This window comes from Orcinus orca, chromosome X (assembly GCF_937001465.1).
Source record: "Orcinus orca chromosome X, mOrcOrc1.1, whole genome shotgun sequence".
Classification (NCBI taxonomy): Eukaryota; Metazoa; Chordata; class Mammalia; order Artiodactyla; family Delphinidae; genus Orcinus; species Orcinus orca.
In genome coordinates this window covers 128,000,592-128,025,698 of record NC_064580.1, presented here as the reverse complement: position 1 = coordinate 128,025,698, position 25,107 = coordinate 128,000,592, and the positions used below count along the sequence as shown (strand labels likewise).

Sequence of the window (25,107 nt, the reverse complement as noted above, 5' to 3'; positions counted from 1 at the left end):
TCAAAGAAAGAAAATGTACCCAAAATGCCATTTCTCCTGCCTTAGCAAGGTCAGTTCAACAGGTTATCATGCCTTCCCTCTTGCCTCCTTTCTAATTTCATTCTTTAAATCACAGATAAAGTATTTAGCTTCATTACTTTCATTAGACACAATCATTAGTGTGAATCATAGATCAAAAAGCCCAAGTGCCTTTTGGGAAATTCAACTTAACCAGATTTTTTCTTCCTCAGTCTCATAATATGAACAGTGATGTGGTGATGGATAATTTGTCTATCCAAGATCATCGACCCCATTGCACCTTTTAAAAACCTATCAAAACTGGTGTTGACGAATGTAAATACTGTCTTCAATTTTAAATAGACCTTATGGCATAAATAATCTAACACTAGACATGATTCTAGTAAGCAGAGGCCAAGCCAAATGGGCTACACAAGTATAAAGGCGGCCCCCGTATTAGGGAGAGTTTGAATCACATCGCATTTGTGTGAAGGTTTTCCATTTGACAGAAATAGATTTAACATAGTCCATTCAAAACAGTCTCATTGCAATTCACTGGGGGCTTTAAGAAAGGTGGAAAACTTTAAACAGGCACACTTTATTCTAAAAACCCTTTGTCGGATACCTGTACACATACGAAGACAACAGTCAATAGCAAGAATAAAGGTTTTATCTCATTTCCACAGTACTTTTCTCTTAATATGCCTCCAATCAGCAATGCTCTACCTCTGGAATTCCAAGCTCAACTTGCATCTAAGCACTGTCAAATGAAAAGGAGATAATAAAACTACCAGTGTGTTACAAGGTGATTAAATTTACATAATGCCTCTGGATTTGATTAAATGCCAGATCCCCGCTCCAAAAAAAATTACCTGTAGAGGCGTTAAATCTTACAGCACACACTTCACTGCCTTTACGCTTTATCCACAGAAGCTCCGGTTTATCTTAGCTGAGATTACTGCCATCCCTCCACAGGAACACAACATGTAGGTAATGCCTGGAAGCTTATTCAGGAGAGTGGCAGGGACTCATGTAGCTGATTTGCAGAATAAATATCAGAAAAATGTGAGAGAGACAGTCATTGTACTCATCCAGAGAAAAGACCGTAGTGCAGACTCAGAGGTAGATTTTTCTACTCTACTAAAAATGGAAGGGCTTCTTAAAATGCTATCCAAATACTTTCTCCCTAAACCCAAGGCTTTCCTCCCATTAACAAACTCTGAGGAGCTCACCATGGCTTGCTCTTCCAGGGGCACACTGGCGAGGAGTGAGGCCACAGTGTGCCAGATTTGAAATCATTCCTGTCAAATTGGTAAGACGATTTAAGCATGTTCTCTCACCCTAAATATTAGTGCACGCCAGGATCGCATAGTGGGGTATTTTCTCATCACTCAGTTGCTGCACAGCCCTGGATGGCAGTCTTTGAAATGAAAACATTCACACAAACAAGTAAAAAACAACAAAAAACCTATGCATTATAGTTTTAACAGGCACCAAAGCATAAGGCACTGTGATACAAATTTCGGAATACCTGTCACACCTATTGAAAAAGATTACACAAAAAAAGTGCCCTTGAACATCATTTGCCTCTAGACCAAGCCATTGGAAAGGGGCTGGTACTGGCTCGGAAAAGAAATGTGCCTTACCACTTTTCAATGGAACACTAAGAAAAGGGACTATAGCATCAGCATGTTGTTCATTTACTGGGTCCAAGCTGCTTTCGTCGGAGAAAATTGATTACTTCTCTACCAAGACTGATGTAAACTAGTCATTCCACATATTCCTAGCTTCAGTTAACAGAGTCTTAGCTGGGGAAGTATAGAAATCTAAGCTCTACCAGAGCTCTTGGTGTTGTTCAATGTTCTACACATCCATCCCTTTCAAGGGATCCTACTGTTTGCTAACACATGTGCATCAATCCCTTGCTAGTCATTCACTGAGATTTAGAGGTAGCTATGGTCTACCTACAGCCTACCTACAGTGTGCCTGCACTGCATTCAGTGAAGGTAAGACTCGGGTTTCAGGTCAATGCATTATCATTAAATCATAAATAGTAACCACAATTGTGGCAGGCAGGTTGCCTCAGCAACCTGAAACAGTACTTTAGCATATGTCTGACGGACAGTACTTACAAAATAACCTTTTAAAAAGTGCCATTATTGGGCTATTTTCCAAGCATACAACAATTTGAATATAAAAAGACCAAATTCCCAATTGCCTAGGCATCTGTTATGGCCCTTAAAAATATGTGTGAGCACAATAAATAAGTAGTTTTCAAGGATACAGGATGTGTTTTAGTATTTCCAAAAAATCGTATTTCGTTAGTTTTTATAATAATCATTTGGAAGGCTAAAACTAAAATTTGTTTTCCTGCAAAATGTTTTTCTTTATCACACCGGTTTATTATGGAAGAGTTGCTGTGAGTCATGAGACTGCCTTGTTCCTTTTTCTTTAAAAAAAAAAATCCCCAGGGAACTCAGGGAATTAAACTCATAAATTTAATTTCAATATCTGGTAAGCGGTGGGGACAATTATTAAGGCAGTCATTTATGAGTACCTAGGGGAAACCCAAGTGATAAACAGTAGTCAATATGGATTCTTCAAACACAAATCATACCAAACAAAGCTAACTCCTGTTCATGATAGGATGACAAGCTGAATGGTGAAAGAGGATGGAACAAAGTTAACATATCTTAGAGAGAGAAGCATCTGATGTAATTTCATCTGACATTCTTATAGGAATACCAGAGAAAGGCAATAAATAGAGCTAGTAAAAGAGAAACCTAACGTAACAGCTAGAACTGGTTTAGTATAAACTCAAAGTGAGTGGAACCAATGACAGGGTAGGATAAATTTCAAACGCAATACCACCCAGATCATGAACAACTACTCTCAGGTTATATCAACGTGGATTGTAATCTTAGTCAATATAATCAAAGTACATATAGCTACATACACTGTTGGGGAGAGAAATAAATTAAATGCATTATTGATACATTGGAGCTGTTTAAATCAATCGCATGTGTTGTGTATTATAAAGTCAAGTATTTCCCATATAGAGAATCTTCATCAAATGAATACAAATGTAACTGGAAGGCATCCGTCTGTACAAAGAGGCCACTGAGAAGCACACAGAGACTGTGATGATACGGAAGAGATTCCTCTTTGTTTAGGGAAGGGTGGTAATCCAAGGCTTCTTTTGTCTGCAGAGCAAGTCCATAAACGGTCAGACTTACCTCTCCAGTTGTATTTCCAGACCGATCGCCATTCCCCTGGGTTTTCACACCTGAAGGCTGTGTGGTTCCTCAGCCTAAACTATCTTTTCTAAAGTGCCATTAAAATGTCTTCCTGTAATAGTCTCATCAACCCTTTAAAACCAAGCTCAAAATCTTCTTTCAAACATAATATTTCCAGATTCCCTAATTAAATTAAATTTTTCACTCCTCCAATACTCCCACAGCACCTTGTTTAAACTTCTGTATATACCTTTATTATCTTCCTTGTATGAGAATGAACAGTGTACATGTTGACTTCCCTGTTAGACTGTGAACTCCTGGAGGGTGAGAGCCATGTCTTAGTCATTCTTTATCTTTTTCACAGCAGGTATTCGACAAGTATTTGTTGAATTGAATTGGATTGGGACTGGAATAAACACATCATCTAGACATTTATTATTGCGAAAGTCCCACAATTCCAGGGCAACTGCTATTGGTTCGACGTTTCCCTTTCCAGATTTTCAGGTTTATTTTCCCATGCTTGGAATAAAATAAAACTGAAAACCTGAAAATAAGTAAGTAAATAAGACTGAAAACCTGAAAATAAGTAAGTAAATACTCTTCCAACTATTCAATTTCTATCAGACAGTTAAGAAATGAAAGGCATTTACCTGACATCTAGAATGGTCTTTCTTTTGGACTCCAAGGGACTTAGAAATTCCCAATTCAGTGACTGGGCCATGACGTCCAGATTCTGAATCCCCAAAACAAGAAGGCAAGGCAGTTGGAGAATCAGGACTGGAGACAAAAAAAAAAAAGAGAGAGAGAGAGAGAGAGACCAGAATAGAAATCATCTCCTAGTTACCATGTACTTTATCTTGGACACCTCATTCAGATCAATCTGAATTCCAAGAGGCAACACCCAGGGAAGGCAGCATTGGTAGGGAAAGTGGAGAACTCTGATCTGGAAAATAAAATTAAAGACCACTTCCCTCTTGTAGATTGGTGGTTTTGGTCAAAGTAGAGGTTGTAAGCCTGTGTCTTTAACTGAGGTGGAACATGAAGAGATTAAACAAAAATGCCCAATAGCTGCTGATTCTGCCTGAGGTCTTCTAACAGTATTACACAGAAAGGACTGTGGGGCTTCGTAATGTGGGAATCCCTTTCCAGCTTGAATTGTAAGCAGGAAGTGCTTCCTCCCACCCAAGATCCCCTCCATGGTTTAGCTCCCAAGAATATGCTATTCCAGCATGTGAGAATTCAGCGCCACCCTCTTGAGCCTAGCATGCAGCACATACTCAGGAAGTGGATGTTGTGGCCTGTCCTTAGAGAAGCACAGGCTCACAGATAAACTAGGGTTGCTCTGTAATGACTGGCTAGCCAAGAAGTACTTGCTGACTTAGGGAGACAGTACATGTGCTGGTTAAAAGCACAGCTTCTAGGGTCAGATGAACCTGGGTTCAAATACCAGCTCTTCCACCTACTAGCTGTGTGACCTTGGACAATGTCCTTAACTTTTCTGTGCCTCATCTATCATTTGGGAATAATTATTGCACATCCCTCATGAGTTTGTTGGGAGGATTAAAGGAAATGCCACGTACAAGTCTGATGTACAATAAGTGTTCAAATAAGGGTGTGCTAGAATTAGCAGTTCCTTGAGGGAGGACTCAAATTGTACATGGCCAAATGAAAACTAGTAAGGACAGAACATGTCCAAATAAGCAAGAACTTTATAGTCAATGAGGCTGGACCAGAAAATATAGGCTGAAGCTGAAGGAGAAACTCTTACGAAAAGGAGGAAAGAAACTGTCATCAAGGTTGAGACAAGCCCTGGAGGCTGGATTGGCAGCTCCCTTGAAAGTGGTCCGAGGCCAGAGTGGATAAATGGTGTGCAGGTAGGGAAACCGATCAAGCTAATTTTGATTTCCCTGAAGCATCTGCAAGCCGTTGGAATCCTTCAAGTGCTGGAATGCATAACTGGGTAACACCCTCAATATACAGAAAAGGTAAAAGAAACCTGAGGACAGTGAATGAAAATTGAGTTTATACATTCAAAAAATTGGCCATCTTTAGTGCCCTCTATAGAAAACTCATCAAAACCCCAGGGCTTTCCTAAAGTCACGTTTAACCATGCAGCCTTAAAGGGAATCTGCAGGACTGCATGTACTGACGTGGAAAGCGTGCCAAGATATATATACGTAGAAGTGAATTTACAAAACTGTTTCTAGCTCTAGCCAGTGTTTCCTGAAAAAGCATATATGTGTATGTATGAACCTATATGTATATAGTTGCATCAATGTATACATACATACACTTTTGTATGCATAGAAAAGTTCTGGAAGGATACACAAGAAATTGTTACTGATGATTATGCCTAAGGAGTGAGACTAGGGACGTGAAGGGGCTCTTCACTTCATATCCTTTTGTACTGTTTGCATTTTTACTATGAATATGTATTACATTTATAATTTAAGAAGGAACAAGACAGAAGAGAATAACTAAAACCTCAGACTATTGTACGGCGCTTTGCATGAAGTAGAACCCAGTAAATGCTTGAATGAATGGATGAAAGTCACTCAATTGTCCCATCAGTTGGTATATGAGAAGGGAGAAAAGGATATAAAAAGAAAAGAAATAAAAGGGGGAGAATACAGAGATCACAGAAGCAGCCTGGAGCAGTTTTCACTACCTCAAAAGAGGAAAACTAGAAGGAAAGCTACCAAAGGAAGGAGCTGATGAATACCTTCCCTGCCCCAGTGGCACCTGTTGGCCAAGATTCCAATGTACTTGGCAAATACTGTCCGCAGACCTATGAGAGGGTGTAAACAGGAGGCTCTTTAAGGAGCTGATCAAAGCTGGGCTGTGCTCCAAACAGGGAAGGAGCGGATCAGAAGTTAATGTCCTCCTCCTGCCCACAAAAGATGCTTTGCCATGAGGATGCATCTCAGTAAGGAGCCCAGGGACTCCATGGAAAGTGCAGTAAAACATCCCATATTGGTAATGATATATGCCATTTGCAGAACACTACGTTCCCAAATATGAGAGTTTATTTTAAAATGTCCTCCCACAAAGAACAGTACAAATTAAAGGTAGAAAACCCTATTAGGTCATCCACTTTCTCCTAAAGGCCTAATGCAGACTATGTTCTGCCATATAAATCTTAACGCTTTCAGTGATGTATGAGGAGGATTTACACTAACAAATCCTAAATGGAAAACACGGGCACAAAGCGGCAATACTGACTGCAGAGGAAAGAGAGTTACCTTTACTGATTCATCCCGAACTCTGAACTGCCAGGATGTTTTTTAATTTATATTTTTTCAAAGAGTTACAACTTCATTGTAGGTTTAATGGATGGAGCTATCAGAGTCAAGTTAAAACAAATGAACACACGTGGCATTTTCATTGATCAATTCAATTTAGTATGCTCATGGCAGACAACTAAATTCCTCAGCAAATATGGGGAGAAACAGGGAGATCTGGTGAACAGCAATCCAAGTGTGCCTTTATTTCAACAAGGGCAAATACTCTTTGGTCAAGGTGCTAAGGTGGCTGGACAGTGCTGTGGCTTTCTTGCCATTAGAGAATTCCCTAGGAAAGCTAATTAGCTCTCCAATGAAACTCACTTACACTGATCATCTTCAACTCTGTGATTTAGCAGTGAGGGCCCTTATAAATATGTTTTTAAATTTTCTTTTACTTTACTTTTCAGACTCTTCTCTTTTCCTTCCTTGTGATCCAGCTGGGAAAAATAGGAATGTTTCCTAACTTTGGGACAATTACTCAACAAATGACCTATAGTAAAACCACAAGGGGAATTCAGACTTCTATTTCCTTCTCCTTTCTTTTCTTCCTTACTTATTGTCTGGCCATCTGAACGATCAGCCTGGCTGCACCACCAACTTGCTGTGTGGCCTGGAGAAGTGGCTTCTCCTCTCCAGGGCCCATCTGTACAATAAGGAGCTAGACCAAACGAGCAGTCACTTTCGATGGCGTTGACTCTATTAAGCCTGAGTGAGAGGACTCTCAGAAGTCCTTCTTGACCCCATTATCAGCCGGAAAGAGCTGGAAGCCCTCTCTAGTCAGATCCCCAACCCCTGGTGGAGGACACCCAGCCTTCAGTGTTCTCCCAGGGGAGTAAAACTTCTCTGGTGTAAAAGTGAGAGCCTTCCGCTGAGGCTCTGGGTTGACCTCTCAGGGATCTGCGTCGATAGAGGTTGTACCAACCAGCTTCTGTGGCACAATAGATACTCACTTGGTAGACAGAGCAAAAACTCAATTAATACTTTGTGACTGACTGACAACTTCAGTAAAAGAACTCACAATGACCACACACTTAAGGCTCTCAATGATCCTGCAACTGTCTCTGCCCTAAGCTACACTGCCATCTTTATGTGTCTGTCTCAGTCAGGGTTCTCCAGAGAAACAGACCAATAGGATAGATAGATACAGATGTGTATATACACATACCGATAATATATAAATATACACATATAAATACATATATACACATATACATGTATATATAAATACACACATGCACACATATATATATATATGGAGAGAGGGAGAGCAGGGCAGTATTTGAAGGACTTGTTTCACATAGCTGTAGGGGTTAACAAGCCTGAAGTTCGTAGTGCAGGCTGACAGGTAAGAAATTCAGGTAAGAATTCATGCTGCGGTCTTGAGTTCAAAATCTGCGGGGGCAGGCCAGGCAGGCTGGAAACTCAGGAAGGGTTTCTATGTTACAGTCTTGAAGCCAAATTCCTCCTTCTTTGGGAAATCTCGGTCTTTCATCCTAAGGCCTTCAACTGATTGGATGAGGCCCACCCACATCATGGAGGGCAATTTGCTTTACTCAAAGTCAACTGATTTAAATGTTAATCACGTATAAAAAAAGATTTTCACAGCAACATCCAGATTAGTGTTTGACCAAACAACTGGGCACCATGGCCTAGCCAAGTTGACACATAGAGTTAATCATCACAGTGTCCAAATGCAGCCTGCCTTTGCTGCTCACCTAGGCCACTTACCACTCTCCTTTGAATTGGGTTTACCTTGGGCTAGCTGATACTGGCCTTGTACCCTTTCCCTGGTCCCTAAATCCTGCCAGACCTTATAAGAATAATCCCTCACCTTCGTTCCACTCTTCTTTTAACTGCTATTAACTGCTTCCAAAATAGCTTCAGTCTGAGCTGCTAGAGCAGCAACAGCAAGTGGCAAACAAAAAGAAGGCAGTAGCCCCTGCGCTCTAGCTCAGGAAATTCCTCTCCACTCAGGAAATTCCTCTCCTTCAAACTTCCCTGTGCGCCGGCTCTGCTGGCTCCCTAAAGCACTTGGCTTTGTATTCTATCTCCCCAGTCTTCTCTGGCTCCGTGTCACACCACTTGCCTTATTTCTGACCTGCTATTCCCTCACTGATCCCAATCTTTGCTGTCCACCAACACCGGGCAAGAGGTTCCATGTCTATGGCTCCCACCCAACTGGCAAGGAAGACCGAATTGTCTGTAGGATGCATTACAGTTCTTAAAACACTTTCACGTTCACTGTCCACTAACTGGCATTCTTGACACCACCCTGAGAGCTTATAAATGAGCAAAGATATTATCTCCACAAAGCCTCATTTGGCAGATGAGGAAACTGAGGTTCAGAAAGAATAAGTCCTCAGCACAAGGGCGTATAGCTATAGCCACTACGCGTGCCCCTGCTATGGGGGCTGGGATCCTGGGTTATTTCATTAAGTCAGATGCACCTTTGCAAGGAACTGAATACTACTAGGCTGACTACTAACAACAATAACAATCTCACCTTAGATTCACATGCAACTTTGCTTCTCAAAAGATCTCAAGGACATTTTTCACCTTTCACCTAAATCTCTCTTTCTGGCTCAAAAATTCGCAACAGCATCTCTTCTCCCTACCATAGGCTACAGAGATACAGAAATTCTCCCTCACCGTCCATCTCATACTTTTAACTTGAATTTATCCTACAAAGTCATTGACTGCAAAGTTTTATGAGGCTGTTTTTTAACTGGCACACAGTGGGTGAGTCTGGACACAGTAGTTTCCATCCTGAGGGATGGGCCCAGGTAGGAAAACCTGGCCCAAGACATGTCCACAAAGACTTTGTAGGCTCTAACTGGAAATTGGCTGGGGTTGGGATAGACCAAGCTGGGGAGATCCAGGACCCAGAGACCAGATAGGCCCAGGAAGGCTCTAAGGGTAGGATCTCCAATGACATACGAGAAGTAGAGGCTAATAGGCAGCATCAGGAAGGCCTGGAAGTGAGTAACAGGGCAGTGTCCCCACAGAGCAGATGGAGACACCCTAAGAGGGTCTTGTAATAAGCAGTAGACAGAGGTCCGGGCAAGGCACGCAGCAGCTTCAGTGAGAGCCAGTAGCAAGCAACAAGGGGCTATGCTGGACCGTAAGGAGGACACATTGTGGAGTCTCAGACACAAGCTATAGACAAAGATCTCTGCAGGCTGATGGGCAAATCCAGAGAGGTCTGGCAGTGGCCAGGCTCAGACCTGAAGACCGAATAGAGCAGCAGAGCTCCAGTTTTCCAAGGACAAGGACACCTAGTATGAAGCCAAGGCAGGGACCTAGGCTCTCTGGTAAAAGAAGAGTGGGTAACAGACAAGCAGTGAGCTCCTGGGTGTGGAGGAGAAGGCAAGGGGTTGGTCACGGGAAGATATCAAGAATCGATTTATTAGGACTGAGGCACAGAGTCTGAGAAGAACTTACAGCTACGCTGCCTCAATGACCCCGGACCCTTTATGTCTCCCTTGAATACAGACAGGATGGGGCTCAGAGCCTTGCTGAGTGCGGCGATGGCCTACCTCTGGAGGCCACATAGGCCCAGCTGTGGGTAAAGGAGGTAAAGGAGAACTGAAGGAGCACGAAGCCAATAACCAATCTCCTTATAGGGCTTGTGGAGTGGAGACAGCACTTCCCTGACCAGAGGAAAACCTGTAAGAAAACCCCCAGTCGTACATGTCACCACCTCCCTGATCCAGGGATCTCATGATGTGAATCTCTCCTTCTCATTCCACACGGTGTCAGTAAGTACCCTCCAGAGCCAAAGCAGGGGGAAACTTAACCCTAAATATTCCAGAAGCCTAGAATGGGAGAGCTGGAACAGCTCAGCTTCTAGCACTAGAAATATGCGGGACCTGAGACCCAGAATCCCTTTAGAGACCTGCCCAAGATCACACAGTGATTTAGTAACGGAGGCTGGGACTCAGGGCTCCTAACTCAGCCCGAAGTTATTTCCATTAAATCCCAAAGATGAATATTCCAACACCGGTACAAATCTGAAGATAGCCTTTATGGTAGCCCAATTTCCATCCATGCCTTGGACAATCAAGCTGATTTATCTCATTTGGTTTCAAAACACACATTTATAGATATAGATCAATAGGGAGTAGGGAGACTTCAGCAGCCATTATATCTAATAAATTAACTTTCCTTCCATAGCCTGACTTGCACTGTCATTTGAAAAATAAAGGAAATACCTATAATATGCACCTCACCACAAAGTGTGCTATATTTAGTAAATTTCAGTAGCATGGTTAATCTCAAAATTCCAGTATTTCCCTGTTGCTATAGTTATGGCATCTGGTTAAATCAGAGTTCAGCTGCTTTGGGCAATGCTAACACTGATTCCAGCCAACTTTGTGCTTTGTTTCTAATGTACTACGAGGAAAATGGGAGCAAAACACTCACTTTCCCTCCTACCCCTCCCCAGGAGCAAAGCCCCTTAGCTAGTCTGGGTTAAGCAACATATTGACTCCCCAGCTAGCACCAATACAACTGGAACCAGTGAGTCCCCGGGCACTGACTTGATGATGCAAACAGCTCCAGGTCTATAGTGGGGAGTTACTGTGCTCTGGACGTGCTAACGTGCCAAAGCTATAATCTGCTCACCCAGAGAGTTTTGATGCCTAGTACACAGTTGTCCCCCGGTACCCACCCCCACCCGCAGATACCCAAATCCGGGGATGCGCAAGTCCCTTATATAAAATGGCGAAGTACAGTCTGCCACTTGTATCCATGGGTTCCACATCCTCAGCATACACGGAGGGCGGGCTGTGGCTGGATGCTTGAGTGTCAATTCCGTTTACAAACATATACCATTTAAGGATTCCTGGACAGGACAAAATGTGGACTTTTAAATAGAGTCACTTTGAGAGCTTCTTTTGCTTGCTTTTCAAGACAAGTTGTCTTACGTAGGTTTCTTAGGTCTAAACACTGGGCCCATTAATGGGCTCTAACCTCTCTACATAGGCCTCTATTTCCCTTACTCTGAATAGTGACTTGGTCTCCAAATGTTATTCTGAACATTTACGGCCATCATAAACACACAGGACAGAGTATTTTCAAAGTGTGACAATAAAATCAATAGCATATAAATTATGGCATGGATTTGAAATGGCAGGCCATCCTTTAGGATTGAAACATAGAGTTAGGCCCATTTTTTAAAAGGGCATTTAGCAGGTTTTTTATAATCCTTTCTCTCAGATGGTAATTTTCCCGTGAACGTTTCACAGGTACACATTTTCTGGAAACTATAATCTGTATCTGAGTTTAAATGGACTTTTCAAAAAATCATTCATCCACAGATACTGAGATTATTCTACTGATGTCTAAACATATTGGCGATGGATACTTGTGAAGAAGTTCTGATAGCAGACTCTTGAATAACCCTACAGAAGCATGTTTTCAAAATGGTCCCTCCTTTCTCTATCTTGGAGTGGGATGCCCTCTTTTTTTTTCTTTGCTGTACGCGGGCCTCTCACCGCTGTGGCCTCTCCCGTTGCGGAGCACAGGCTCCGGACGCGCAGGCTCAGCGGCCATGGCTCACGGGCCCAGCCGCTCCGCGGCATGTGGGGTCTTCCCGGACCGGGGCACGAACCCGTGTCCCCTGCCTCGGCAGGCGGACTCTCAACCACTGCGCCACCAGGGAAGCCCTGGGATGCCCTCTTGATGGACCAACATGCACTGGTTTCTGGTAAAATGACTATAGAGCTTTTGCACTGTGCTACATTCATTTCGTCTGAAGATTATCATCTGGTCACGCTGCTAAGTCCTCACTTAGCTCTGAAAGTCCGTCACAGAGACAGAACCGGGGCAGGACATCTTCACACAAGGCCAGTGGCTCGTCTCAGTTACTGTAATTTCCACCTGGAAGCCCTCAGCTTGAGAGGGACCTAGATTCATGGGAGGTCTGCTACTGTGAACTTTTGGGGGACTACATAAATATGAAATCTGGAGATTGGCACCCTTTTTTTTTTCAAATAAAAAGTATCCACGGAATGCCTTCAGAGTGTGTGCCATGTCTCTGATACCCCAGAATCTTAGCAATAGCTCCCGATTTTCAACACTTGAAAACTCACGTACACTGCTCACATGGCAGGAGGCATTCTACCATTTTGAATTTCTATTTATACTGATATTGCAACAGTATGATTACAGGGCATCAGTAGTTTCATCACACAATAATATGCATTATTGGCCAACTTTTCCATTCCTATTTCTAAATGTCTTACCAACATTCCCATGTGATTAAAACATTCAGTGTACAAATTCTTGCCCTAATGGGGACTTATCCTCACTGATGTTCACATCAATTCAAAACTCAAAGTGACGTGAACTGCTAAGTCTTTGGTGAATGTGGCAGGGGTGCTTTGGAGAGCAATACAAGAATCTCAAAAACTTTCTTACATAATTACATACCCTTTGAAATATATTTCAGAGTGAAATATAATTTGCTGACAGTGATTAGAGAGAAGATAGTAAAAGAGTATCCTTTATTAGCTGGCCCTTGCTTGCCTTCCAAATTAAGGGAACACATGGTATAGGAGAAAAGCACTGAATTAGAAATCAGAAGTCCTAGGTTAGTCTTTGCTCTGCCAATGACCAGCTGTGGGACATTGGGCACATCTCTTGCCCCTTCAAACCTCACTCTTCCCATGTGTAAAATGATGGACTTGGAACGGCTCATCTCTAAAGGCCTTTCCTACTCCAGAGTCTGTGGTTTCCTAACATTTTCATTCTGCAAGTCATAGTGAGAGTCATCTCCTGTTTTCTGATATCCATGTTAATGGTATCACTACCAACCCTAACCGATTCAAGGCTTAAGCTTCTGAAATCGTGTTACCAGACTGGCCTTTATTACCTCTTTCTCAAATACTTCCATATTATTCCTTTCCAAGTTGACTTTAATATGAGGTTCCTTTCATTGAGTTTATCTGGACCAGTAAAACATCACAAGGGAAGAAACTGACACACTTTACTCCACAGGAAGCCTTTTGTGCCCTCTCGGATGATAGATGGGTAGAAAACAATGTCCTTTGATGACCAGCTGAAGGAACTTTAAATGTTTACTCTAGACAAGAGCAGACATAGAAGTATATGAAAGCTGTTTTTAAGTATGTGAAGAGCTCTCACATTGGCAAAGGATTAGCCTTGGCCCGGGGGGCCGAAGGAATTTAATCTAGGACCAAGCAGTAGAAGATACTAGTTGATGGATTTTGGTGCAGCCTAAAGAAGAACTTTTAATAGAACAACCTGTAGATGAAGTAAGCTGCCATGAGATATAATGGGCACCCTGTCACTGGACATATTCAAAGAAGACCATCACACGTAGGGATGAAACCGAAAGGACTTAGTTAGCCTAGGATAGCTGATCTTTGCGGCCCCTTCCAGCTCTGAAATTCTGTGGGCTCATTTCCACCCTCACTCCCGTCCTCCATCTTCCATCCTCTCATTTCCTCCACTCCCCTCCCCAGCCACCACAGGTAGCCCGTCAGGTCATCTAAATGCACTCCTCCTCTCTATCCCCACTGTCCCTGCCCAGGCTCAAGCCCCCATCCTTTCTCACTTGGGACTAACAAAAGAAACAGCTGGTAACTGGTACCCCAGCTTGCAGTCCCTCTCCCTCCATCAGATTTCCACACTGCTGCCATGATAACTCTAAAATTTTTTAAATTGGCAACATCACTTCCATACTTAAAGCTCTCCAGGGCCCTCCTGTTATCCTACAGGAAAAAAAATCCAAATTTCTTAGCACAGAATGTGTCTTTCAAAGCCTGTCTTTCGCCTACTTTTCCACTTCATGCCTTAGTCAAAATGGACTCTTCACGTTTGTCAGAATACGCCAGGGCACTTTTGCAATTCTGCACTCTTCTGATATTTTTTCCCTCTGCTTTGAATGCCCTTCCCTCTCTTGCCTATCTGAGAAACTCCCACACAACCTTCAAAGTCTAGCCCAGTGTTCTGTAGGGATTTATCACCTCCCCAGATAGAACTAATTGCTCCTTTATCAGTACGATGCTACCATTTTCTAAATACCTCAACATATCTTACTCTCTGAAGATGCATTTGGTGAACTGTGCATGTGGCCACGTCTAGAAACAAAGAATGCAGATGTGCCCTAAATGAATTCCCAATCGACTGGATTTAATCTTCTACGTGGCATTGCTGAGTTTGTAAACTATTTAGCTTCTTCAATAATACTTCTTTATGCTTTGGTTTCAATTCAATTTCTAGACGCTGAGGATGGAAAGGCTTTATTATTATGACTTTTTCTGAGAATTTTAAAATATTAGTTGCCAGAGCATCCTGAGGAGAAAGATGTTGTTGTGAAGAAAAATGCAAATGGCTTTGCTCATGGAATGCAGTGAGTCAGTGGCAGATGAACAGGCGTAATTTAATTTTGCAGGGTTAGACAACACAGAATGGAAATAGAAACTAGAAATGCTTTTTTCTTTCTAAACGATGAATTCTACTTCTTCCTGTTCCAGATAAAGGTCTTACTAGGTCAGGGCAGCAGGTTGAGAGCAGGTGAGAAGTAGAGAATGATGAAGCCACAACAGGGTAGCAGAGAGAGATGATTCCAGAGAAATGAACAGAAAGCCAAAGGATGCAAACTGGTGAGCAGAGTCAGATGATAAGCCCCAAGACCTTGCAAATATCTACATTTATGCTTATGTGTGTAAGACTCACTCTGGAGGGAACCCCAAGAAGGTGGCTGTACCAGTTGCCTCTGGAGGAGGGAACTAGGGGACATAGGATCACTAGGAGAAGGGGACTTACATTTCACTTAATATGATTATTTTATTTGCATTTTTATCACGTGTTTTCTTTTACAACAAGAAAGCGTATAATAAGGATAGACGTCAGCGACTGTGAATAGTGAAAATGTTGAAGGAACAGCACAAGATACTCACAGGCCAGATAGACCAGCAAGGCTGTCCTACCTAAGCAAACAAGGCAGGCCAGAGAACAAGTCAAGGCCCCTGCCCTTGACCCTGACCCTAAGGGCAGTGCTGCCCAAATTGCAGGTACCTGTATCTATTCCCTTCCTACCTTGCTGCAAATTAATTCCGAGCAAGCCTGATCTAGATGCCTACAGGTCTAGCTGAAAATACCTTGCTGGGCAGAACATGAGGGAGGGAGCAAATGGAGTTTCCTGGCAGTGTGATGGTTAATTTTATGTGCCAAATTGACTGGGCTATCAGATGACCAGATATCTGATTAAACATGATTTCTGAGTGTATCTGTGAGGGTGTTTTTGGAAGGTATTAGCATTTGAATGGGTAGACTGAGTAAAGAAGACGGCCCTCCCCAATGTGGGTGGACATCATCCAAGCCAATGAGGGCCTGAATAGAACAAAAAGGCAGAGAGAGGTTGAATTCAATCTCTGTCTGACTGATTGAGCTGGGGCATCGGTCTTCTCCTGCCTTTGGTTCTCCTGGTTCTCAGGCCTTCAAACTACACCTCCGGCTTTATCCAGGTCTCCAGCTTGAACGTGGCAGATTGTGGAACTTCTCCCATTGGTTCTGTTTCTCTGGAAAACCGTACTACAGACTGCTTTGATAATTGGGTTCTTCAGTGTACATTATGTTCTTGCATATGCTCTTGAAAAAGGTCTGATAAAATTTTCTAAAAATCTATTGCGACAATGGTCACTTAAACAATGATGGCTACTTATGCCCTATATGTTGACTCAATCCCATCTTAGTGACAGATACAACACATGCCATGTGACCAGAGTCCAGAAGCTCTGGTAATGGTGTGGTCAAGGCGAGCCCCAGAAGGAAATCACCATCACCATCTACGAAAACACCCTAAAAGAAAATGACGTACCGAAGGGAAAGGCATCAATGTCTGCTTTGAATACAAAAGTCAATACACCATTATGGAACATGTGAGGGAACTGCCTTTTTCTTAGCAATTACATGGCAGGCACTACAGTTAAAACACTCTACCAAGTTGTGATTATTACCCCCATTTTTACAGCTGAGAAAATTAGGCTCAGAGAGATAAAACTAGCAAGTAGAAGAGTCCCTTCAAAGCCAATTATGTCTGATTCCAAAGACTATGCCTTTTTTGTTCTAAGAAACTAGGATCTAGAAATCACATTCTGTGCAGGAAAAGCCAATACTGGAAGGAGAATCTACCAGAACCGATCAATAGAGCTGTCAGCTAGGTCCACCAGAAGGTGGTAGAGGGCAAGGCATGTCTGCTCAGGACAGGTCTAGGACACGGTCCCCAGTCAAGGGCTGCCTAAAATTATTCCGAAGGACAGGACATGGGCAGCAGGACACTGAAGGTCATCCATCAACAGGGTCATGATGGCTGAAGTCAAGGGTTAACAAGGGAGAAGACCAAACCTTGATGTGAGAGGTACCACCTTGCAGCTCCAGACATCAGACTGACCCAGGGATAAACAGAGGCAGGCATAATCTGGCTGGCAAGAAAGGGGTTGGGCTGGGCCCAGATGTTGGCTCTGCCCCCATTGTTCCTTATGGAACTGGATCATGGCCCGGCTTGGTAAAGTCTTAGGGAGGGCTCTAACAGTAAAAAAAATGACATTCGGGTGACGTAAGTTTACCTACATGTTCAACTAATACACCACCACCATTCATTCATGTACTTAATAAACATTTATGGAGGTGCTATTATATACTAGGCACCATGGCAACAACAGGGACAATGACACAGTCCCTATCACCACCTGTGTGGCTCAGAGTTGGGCATTTTGGGAACACTCAGTGCATTTGGAATGATTCTTTCAATATCTGCCTTCACCTGGGAGAGCCGTGTATGTCGGGAGAGACATGTATCTGGGAGCGGGAAGGCAGTTGGAAAATCAAAGATTACAGTAAAATATGATAAGTATAATAATGATGGAGATAAGCCAGGGGTAGGGGTGGCTAAGGGAGTTCAGAGGAAGACATCTAAATTCAACTGGGATAAGGACGGTCAAGAAAAGTTTTCCAGGAAGGAGGGGCTCCTCACACTGAATTCTGAAGAATAAGTAGAAGTTAGCAAAATAAAGAAGAGGGGGAACTGTCCCAGTGGATGGGACAGCAATGCCAGTATTCTGACTGAACAAGACTAATAATTAGTAATCACTTAGCAAACCCTCATCTCAGTCAAACAATTGGATTTTAGCCAATCAGAATGATGGAGGCCGCTGCGGTGGACACGAGGCTGTGCACCATGCCCTGTGAGCATGTGCTAGCCAGCAGAGTTGGCTGGTTTTTCTGGTGCAATATGGAACACTGAGCAAGGGGTAGGGGGCATCACAGGAACTCTCCAGGAGAACACAGGGGAACAACCCTACGCTCTCTGCCGCTTAGTCATGAAACAGCAGTCCTGTACAACTCAACAGGCTTTCTAGTCATTTCTTCAAGGTGGCCTGGATTGTTTGTTGACCAGTTTGCTCCCTGCTCCAATGGCGTACAATCTTCTCAAGGAGAGCAGCTCTGTCTGTGGTGTTAAAGACATCTGCCAAGTCATTGCTATTTCTTTCACTGAGAAGTGGAATGTAATCACCTCCCCTTGAATCTGGGTTGGCCCTTAGTGTCTTACTTGGCCAAGAGAACGCAGTGGAAATGACTTTCTGGGACATCAGAGGCTGGGTCATAAAAAGCCATGAATCTTCCACCTGGATCACTAGAACACTAGCTCTTAGAGCCCAGAGCTTCCACATAAGAACACCAATCGTTGGGCTTCCCTGGTGGTGCAGTGGTTGAGAATCTGCCTGCCGATGCAGGGGACACGGGTTTGAGCCCTGGTCTGGGAAGATCCCACATGCCGCAGAGCAACTAGGCCCGTGAGCCACAACTACTGAGCCTGCGCGTCTGGAGCCTGTGCTCCGCAACAAGAGAGGCTGCGATAGTGAAGAGGCCCGTGCACCGCGATGAAGAGTGGCCCCCACTCGCCACAACTAGAGAAAGCCCTCGCACAGAAACGAAGACCCAACGCAGCCAAAAATAAATATAAAAATAAATAAATAAATAAATAAATAAATAAATAAAAGATTACTATTAATGAAAGAAAACCCGACATCTCAAGTTAATGAATTTAGTACTTTGAAAAAAAAAAAAGAACACCAATCGCACTGACACCCCACGCTGGGTGTAGGTGCTCTGGCTGACAGGGCCAGCTGAGCCTAGCCTTCCAGCCATCCGCCAAGGCACCAGACACGAGCAAAGCTATGGTGATGGGCTCACGAGACCAGCCCATCTTCCAGCTAAATACCGTTGAGTGATCTCTGTCAATGACAAGAATCACCCAGCTAAGCCCTGAATGAATCCTGAATTATGGAATATTGTAAAATGGTTGTTGCATCGAGCCACTAAGTTTTGAGGTTGGTTTATTGCATAGCAATACACAAGAGGGACACCGTCTCAGTCACCATGATATCCATGGTGCTGGCACTGCGTCTGGCACATAGTTGACCCCTAGCCCTCTGCTATATATTCGTTGACCAAAGGAATGAGTGCTAGAGAGAAGAATAAGAGAAAGGGCTACCAGAGAAAGATAAAAATGACTTACAAGTGGCAGTTGTTATACGTTTAGAGAACTTCAGATAAATGAGTATACTTTTCTAAATAATATGGTACCTACTCTGGGAAGCTAAGCAAAAGAGACAGCTAAATTCTCCTGGGGTGGCAGGGGGGATCATGAAGTAACAACGGAGTCTTTACCCCATGTTCCCTACCTTAAAATCCAGCTGTCCAGTGGCTTTCCCTTCATCCCAAGATCTCAGGTTTTTCCAGTTCTCATGATATGGACCTAGTCCAGTTACAATTAATATGCTTTTCCTTCTCTTCACTTATAAGACCTTTGCACTTTCCTGGAAGTGATTAACTCCAAAAAGACAAGCTAGAAACTTGGAGCGAGAGATTAATTACCGAAACGAATGCACTTCCAAGTTTGGCTTCAGAACTAGGCCCACCTTGCAAAGTATACACACAGACTATGCCTCCCAATGGAGATATCTGGACTTTGATTCTAAATGTAACTAGGTTTTACTTCCCTTACTTTTAATTGCCTGAAGTTTAGCCTGAAATTCAATCAGTAGACTATTGTTTTCTGCTTCCTGGGAAGCAAGTCACAGCTGAAAGGACTGCTGGGGGAGAACTGGGTGGGGTTATAAATCTGAATCTTGGCGTGACTTTTATGAATTTTCTTTCTTGCCCATTTTACTCACCTCTTTCTGGCTCTGATGTTATCAGTAATTTCCCGAGACAGAGAAAACCCAGACTTCCTCAAAGAGTTCAACTACCTGCTTCAGCAAAATCCGAAATGGGGGGGAGACTAGCTGCTCCATAGAAACCCCCCTCCTGTGTTTGTGTCCAAGGAGAGGCACACAAAGAAAACACACTGGCAGGCCGCTTTCATTTCTGCCTTCCTCTAGTTGGCTAAGAAGCGAAGCCCGTGGTGATTCTGGTCATGCCACCCAAAAGCCAGAATGGACAGGACACTCTTACAGCCAATGACGACACATTAAGATAGAATATTAAGCTTCTTCTGATGTAGTCAAAGGCATGGGCTATCCAGCACCAACAAAACAGATGAGGAGCTGTGCAAAGCGCAGACTAGAAAGCAGCCTTATTTTAATTTTCTCATCAAGTCCAGAGTTTTGCCTGCTCAGCGTTAGTTTCCAAACGGCACACATGTTAAAAGATCAAACCTGGCTTCTTCTACCTACCAGTGAACTCGGAGTTAAGAAACCTGGGCTCTAGTCCTGCCTATGCTGTTGACAGACTCTGTTTTTCCAGACCAGCCCCTTCCCCTCTCCGGGGGCATGAGTTCCCTCAGCTGCAAAACAAAGAGCATGGACAGACAGTGTTTAAGGACTGGAAGTGACAAATGCAGTCAAATGTTCGTTATCCAAGAGCAGATTCTCTGTGGGTCGCTTTGCCTTCAACCTTATGGGTAGTGCCACTTCTGATGAGTACCTTCCCCACATAATTAAGGCTCTGCTGCCATTTCAATATCTTCTTTACTTTGTATTCGGAAATGTCCTTTGAAATCCACACACTTAATGACTCCTATGTTGTAAAGGAAGTCTTAGAGAGCAATGCTTATCTCATTCTAAGAGACCTAACAGATGAGGAGCATATATTCAAATGTAAGCACAAGGGGGCTTCCCTGGTGGCGCAGTGGTTGAGAACTTGCCTGCCAATGCAGGGGACACAGGTTCGAACCCTGGTCTGGGAAGATCCCACATGCCGCGGAGCAACTAGGCCCGTGAGCCACAACTGCTGAGCCTGCGCGTCTGGAGCCTGTGCTCCACAACAAGAGAGGCCGCGATAGTGAGAGGCCCGCGCACCACGATGAAGAGTGGCTCCCGCTCGCCGCAACTAGAGAAAGCCCTCGCACAGAAACGAAGACCCAACACAGCCAAAAATAATAAATAAATAAATAATTTTTTAAAAAAATGTAAGCACAAAAGCGCAATCACCAAATAATAGGGACTGCATATTAAAATGGCCACTATGTGCCAAGACTTTCCATGGAGCATTCTAATGCTTACAACAGCAATAAAGGTTCCAGCGACAGTTGTTGATGAGGGCCACATGCTGTGCTGGACACTCTGAAATATATACTTTCTGACAGCAAACACTACATAGCACGTACTGCCTGCCAGGCCCTGTTCTAAGTCCTCCATGTATATTAATTTCTTCAATACACACACCAACTCCACACGGGAGGAGCTATGCTTAACCTTGTGCTACAGATGAGGAAACCAAGGCACAGAAAGTTTAAGTAACTTGACCAAGGTCACAGAGGTTAATAAATAACAGAGCTAGGAACCAAATCCAGAAAGTCTAATTCATACAACCCTTTGAGGAAGATAATGTCCTATGCCCATAGGGAGGCTTTCAGCTGTCCATTAACTGACAAATTAACCTCAAAACTCCACTGGCTTAACATGACAACAGTTCGTTCTCACTAATGCTACATGTTCATTGCAAGTTGACGAGGCTCTATGCTCTTCATGGTCACTTAGGGACTCTGACTGATGAAGGCTCTACCACAAGTAGTGCCGCCAGCTGCCACAGCAGGGAGAAGAGAGCACACAGAGATGGCACACGTGCTCTTCTCTGCTTCAGCCGAGAAGTGACACAGGTCGTTTTCCCTCATGGTCATTAAGTATGTGGATTTCAAAGGACATTTCTGAATACAAGGTAAAGAAGATATTGAAATGGTAGCAAGGCCTTAATTAAGCAGGGAAGGTACTCACACAGTCCCACCTAACTACAAGAGGACTTGGAAGTTAGTCTTTCACACTCCCAGAAGGGAAGAAACAGATGTTAGTAAACACTAGTAGTGTCCACCACAAGCTGCAAGTATCACAACACCCAACTAAAAGTTCCACTCCATACCTTATGGAAACCAGCATTCTTGTAACAGAGAAGAAGAAAATGGCTATTGGACAGGTAACCAACAGCGTTCATCATACACCCTCATCTTAAGATGAAGAACCCAAGACTTAGAGACGTTTAGTAATGTACACAAGGTCATTCAACAAGGAAGTAACAGCCTGAATTTGAACCCTGGTCTGACTCCAAAAGTCTGTATTGTTTTTACTCCAGCAAACTGCCTCACAAAGGAAGAAAGAAAATGTTTCGTGATCATCTACCACTCAGGGTTATCCACAGTGGTCCACAAAGTCAGGAGAGAGAACTGGAGCTCAAGCTGGCTATGGACCACCACTGCATCATACAGAAGTGCAGGTGTCAGCACTGGAAGGGGCTCTCAGGCAAGAGACCAGACCACCTTTCGCCACATCAGCACTTTTTCACACACAGAAACTGTGACCCATCAGGTGAAGTACTCTGTCCAAAAGTACCTGGACTATAATGAGATAGCTCTACTATAGCATTTGTGTCAGCCAGGGTCCTGGCAGCAACCAGAGGACACATTCACAAAGTAACTGAAGGTGTGGGCGGGGTAAAGGGGACCAGGGGATTGGGCAGCAGGCCCGAACCAGCAGCAGGGAAAAGCTGTTACCATCCTAGTCCTGAAGAGGGAAGGAGAACAGTCTGGTAAAAACTGAGGCTGTTGGAAAGGGACAACCCAACAGAAGGTGTGGCACAAAATAGAGGAACACCATCATTGCCAAATGTGACCTGGCAGAGAGGGAGCTGGAGAAATAAATATCCAGACCTCTCTTTCCTCCCAACTCTCTAATCCTCCTCCCTCCCCCACTGATACCTCCCATTGGCCAAATCCACTGGAAGCCAAGGGTCAAGGAAGCCTGGGTGATACAGTCCATATAAGTCTATCTCCAGGGGCCCAGAGCAGGGGAGAAAGGGTAAAAAGGGGATCTGAAGTGTTAAACTGAGACTATACATTATAGCAACTTTTCTTTTTATTTATCGATTCATTTGTTTACTTATTTACCATGTTCAGTGTCAGAAAGTGCTAAATACATTTAAATCCCCATCAAAATTCAAGTCTGTCTTTGAAATCTGGTAGTGAAAGCATGTCACCTATCCAAGTATAATGCTATTTTTATTTAGAAGATCAAGGGTATATTTTAAGGCCATGTTTAGTTCAGCATGAGGTAAAGAAAACTACATTTTAACCACAGCTTGACTTCTCGTTAAACATGGCAGATTGACCACATGTGATTATCTCTCTCTCTCTCTCTCTCTCTGTCGAAGCCCCATTAAAACAACAGTAAAGAAATTAAAACAAAACAATGAGAGAGAGAGAAAAGAGAAGAGAGAGAAGTGTACAAGTCCACACAAACTAAGAAAATAGGAAAGGAGACCTTAGTGGATGAGAGCTGTCAACACATTTTTTGAAGATGGGAAGTCAGTGGAGGAGTGTGTGCCAATTTAGAAGAGTGAAGGAAATGCCAAAGAAAAGTGAGCCAGTTAGCCCCAAGAGAATTCTGGGAAGGCTTAGGACTTAAAAATACCAGGTACCACAGACGTTAGGGGTAAGATACAGGAAAACAGGAATTGAAAGTATGTACATGGAGGAGTAGGTTCCCACATTTCCTTCATCCCATGCAGCTAGCCAGGCAACCGTTCCATCCACCCTTTCTGTGCCCAGGAAACAAAAGCTGTAGTCTCTGAAGACACTGGATCAGACACACTCGGGGCACTAGGAACACTGGGTATAGTAGAGGGTGGGATGAGGCACATGACAGAAAATGGAGGGATCAAGTGAAAGTCTATATATGGAATGGCAGGAACCCAGCCAGCCTACCCCCAATCCCAAAATACATGCAGGCAGGCTAAGGGATTCTATCCTTGAATAAGTAAAGGTCACTAGAGGAAATTCCCCTGTATACTGACATTTGGATGTCCTCCCACAAAAAGGCAGTCGCTGCCCAATCACTCTACAGTGAAGCCACTAGTTGGCAAGCTCTGCCTTTCCATCCAACGCTTCCACTCAGCTTTTGAGGGCTCAACTCTTAAACACGAATTGACAGCCAAGGATCACAAGACATTTAGGGAGAGCCTCTAAAATGAGAGAATAGAAGAAAAGTTTATATGTATTTATATATATTTATATATATAAATGTGTATTTTTATGTATTTCATATATATATATATATATATACACAAACCATGAAAGGACGCTATGAGAAAGATAGAAAACAAGGCATTGATGGATATTGAAAATATGATAATCAAAATGAAAAAAAGAGTAGGAAGATTAAAATAGGGAAATCTCTCCAAAAGTAGAACATAATAAAGACCAAGAGAGTAAAAGATAAGAAAAGTAGAGGAATAATCACGGAGGTCTAACATCCAAATAATTGAAATTTCAGAAAGAAGAAAGAGGGAAGAAAATTATTAAAGTAATAATACAGGAAAATTTCTCAGATACTAAGGACATGAATTTCCACATTGAAAGGGCAAAAGGAAGGGCCAGAAAAGATGAATGCATAAAGATCTACACCAACTCACATCATCATAAAATTTCTGAATAATATGGGTTAAAAGAAAATCCTAAAAGCTTCTAGAGCTGTATAAGAAAAAAAAATCCTATACAGAAGATTAGGAGACAGACTGGCAGCAGACTTTTAAGTAACAACATTGAAAACTAGGAGACAATGTCTTTAAAATTCTGGGAGAAAAAAATCAACCTATAATTTTATATGTAGCTAAACTATCTACTTCATATGATGAGTTATATAATTTTGCCTTTAGGAGAGTTGCATTTCCATGCTCATTGACACCTGGCTTGGCCATAAGATTTGCTTTGGCCAATGAAATGTGAACAGAAGTGACATGTGCCAATTCTGAGCAGCAGCACTGAGAGTCATCACTGGTTTTGTCAGTGCTCCTTTTCTTTTGCTGTGAGAACTGCTTTTCCCAGAAAGAGGTTTCTTCCTCAGCCTGGGTCCAAGAATGAAAAATACCAAGAGAGAGCTGTGGCTGACCCATGAAGAACAGAAGACATGAGTAAGAAAGAACTTGTTGTGTAAACCATTGAGGTTTTAGAATAATTTACCACCACAGCATAACCATTAGTCAGTAAAAAGCTGACTAATACACTTCCCATACGCCTTTACCTAGGAATCTACTAGAGCATGTGCCTCAACAGAACAAGTGAGTAAACCAAA

The 25,107-nt window shown here is 43.0% G+C and overlaps 1 protein-coding gene across 15 annotated transcripts in view; it reads right to left on the bottom strand.

Annotated features, from left to right (window-relative positions):
* Positions 1–25,107, bottom strand: part of LOC105748798 (uncharacterized) — a 101,357-nt gene that overhangs the window by 14,545 nt on the left and 61,705 nt on the right. For all 15 annotated transcript variants that reach the window (XR_007474902.1, XR_007474903.1, XR_007474896.1 and 12 more), the window contains 4 exons: positions 3,884–4,010; positions 1,230–1,417; positions 870–1,033; positions 623–757 (listed from right to left, as the gene is read on the bottom strand). The gene's annotated coding sequence lies outside the window, so the exon portion shown is untranslated. The remainder of the gene's footprint in view (positions 1–622; positions 758–869; positions 1,034–1,229; positions 1,418–3,883; positions 4,011–25,107) is intronic.